Below are 2,500 nucleotides of genomic sequence, written 5' to 3'. Positions count from 1 at the left end.
ACTCGCTGGTTCAGCATCGCACAACATTTATTAATTTCTTCCTTGTTTAAAACATCTGTCATTTTAACCGGTGCATAGGTCACATTCAGACGAATCCTGTGACCCTTGTGGGGGTCGTAGAGCAAAACCGAGAACGGCATTGTGTTTGTGAGAGTCTCCCCTTTCCATGGAATGGTCAAACCATTTTGTAGGTCAAACAGTTCGGAAGCTACAGCCATTTGTATGAGAAGACAGATTTCCGGGATGTGTCATGTTTTGACTAACATTGCTCTCGTTCTGCCGCATTTCACCAAAGATGCAGAGATGTGACATCAGCGGTTATGGAGGTTTGAGAAGTATCCAGTGCAAAATAAGTCACATTTCTGGATTAAAACAGACAGATTCCAATGGGGATTTTTTTATTTTATTTACGTACCGGTGTCAATCGGATCAAATGAAATGAGATCCAATTGATTTTGATGTCTACTTTTTAATTATTTTAATCTACATTTCTTCATTTGTTTCTTGATGTTACAGCTAATGAAGATTGAATCTGAAAGAGTCATCAGATAAATTACAGAGTATTTGAACTCAAACCTGGTCAACTGCTTGGAAGATAGCTATGCTCACAAGTGTACCACCAACACTCACGTGATTCACTGTGGCCTGGCACAAATCGACCTGTCAATCCAAATCCTCACCGTCATTGCTGGCGACTGCAAAAAGTGTCTTGGATAAAATGGCTCGTTGGTCTAGGGGTATGATTCTCGCTTCGGGTGCGAGAGGTCCCGGGTTCAAATCCCGGACGAGCCCATTTCTTGAGACTTAAACAATCTGATGCAGTCTGTTCTTTGGCAACTGGTTGGAGTGCAGAACGAGGTGGATGAGTGATAAAGGCAATGGACTGCTCATCCATTGTGCTCTGCACTCGCTGGTTCAGCATCGCACAACATTTATTAATTTCTTCCTTGTTTAAAACATCTGTCATTTTAACCGGTGCATAGGTCACATTCAGACGAATCCTGTGACCCTTGTGGGGGTCGTAGAGCAAAACCGAGAACGGCATTGTGTTTGTGAGAGTCTCCCCTTTCCATGGAATGGTCAAACCATTTTGTAGGTCAAACAGTTCGGAAGCTACAGCCATTTGTATGAGAAGACAGATTTCCGGGATGTGTCATGTTTTGACTAACATTGCTCTCGTTCTGCCGCAGTTCACCAAAGATGCAGAGATGTGACATCAGCGGTTATGGAGGTTTGAGAAGTATCCAGTGCAAAATAAGTCACATTTCTGGATTAAAACAGACAGATTCCAATGGGGACTTTTTATTTTATTTATGTATCGGTGCGTCAATCGGATCAAATGAAATGAGATCCAATTGATTTTGATGTCTACTTTTTAATTTTTTTAATCTACATTTCTTCATTTGTTTCTTGATGTTACAGCTAATGAAGATTGAATCTGAAAGAGTCATCAGATAAATTACAGAGTATTTGAACTCAAACCTGGTCAACTGCTTGGAAGATAGCTATGCTCACAAGTATACCACCAACACTCACGTGATTCACTGTGGCCTGGCAAATCGACCTGTCAATCCAAATCCTCACCGTCATTGCTGGCGACTGCAAAAAGTGTCTTGGATAAAATGGCTCGTTGGTCTAGGGGTATGATTCTCGCTTCGGGTGCGAGAGGTCCCGGGTTCAAATCCCGGACGAGCCCATTTCTTGAGACTTAAACAATTTGAGACAGTCTGTTCTTTGGCAACTGGTTGGAGTGCAGAACGAGGTGGATGAGTGATAAAGGCAATGGACTGCTCATCCATTGTGCTCTGCACTCGCTGGTTCAGCATCACACAACATTTATTAATTTCTTCCTTGTTTAAAACATCTGTCATTTTAACCGGTGCATAGGTCACATTCAGACGAATCCTGTGACCCTTGTGGGGGTCGTAGAGCAAAACCGAGAACGGCATTGTGTTTGTGAGAGTCTCCCCTTTCCATGGAATGGTCAAACCATTTTGTAGGTCAAACAGTTCGGAAGCTACAGCCATTTGTATGAGAAGACAGATTTCCGGGATGTGTCATGTTTTGACTAACATTGCTCTCGTTCTGCCGCATTTCACCAAAGATGCAGAGATGTGACATCAGCGGTTATGGAGGTTTGAGAAGTATCCAGTGCAAAATAAGTCACATTTCTGGATTAAAACAGACAGATTCCAATGGGGATTTTTTTTTTATTTACGTACCGGTGCGTCAATCGGATCAAATGAAATGAGATCCAATTGATTTTGATGTCTACTTTTTAATTATTTTAATCTACATTTCTTCATTTGTTTCTTGATGTTACAGCTAATGAAGATTGAATCTGAAAGAGTCATCAGATAAATTACAGAGTATTTGAACTCAAACCTGGTCAACTGCTTGGAAGATAGCTATGCTCACAAGTATACCACCAACACTCACGTGATTCACTGTGGCCTGGCACAAATCGACCTGTCAATCCAAATCCTCACCGTCATTGCTG

The 2,500-nt window shown here is 41.8% G+C and overlaps 2 non-coding genes across 2 annotated transcripts; both read left to right on the top strand.

Moving 5' to 3' along the window:
* Positions 1-720: 720 nt before the first annotated feature.
* Positions 721-792, top strand: trnap-cgg. Its single transcript has one exon. It is a non-coding gene; the product is annotated as a tRNA-Pro (tRNA).
* An 832-nt stretch (positions 793-1,624) lies between these two features.
* Positions 1,625-1,696, top strand: trnap-cgg. Its single transcript has one exon. It is a non-coding gene; the product is annotated as a tRNA-Pro (tRNA).
* Positions 1,697-2,500: the final 804 nt, after the last annotated feature.

The sequence above is a fragment of the Oncorhynchus gorbuscha genome, linkage group LG14, assembly GCF_021184085.1.
Source record: "Oncorhynchus gorbuscha isolate QuinsamMale2020 ecotype Even-year linkage group LG14, OgorEven_v1.0, whole genome shotgun sequence".
Taxonomy (NCBI): Eukaryota; Metazoa; Chordata; class Actinopteri; order Salmoniformes; family Salmonidae; genus Oncorhynchus; species Oncorhynchus gorbuscha.
Note: the sequence above shows the minus strand (reverse complement) of the source record. Positions and strands in the feature narration are given on the sequence as shown.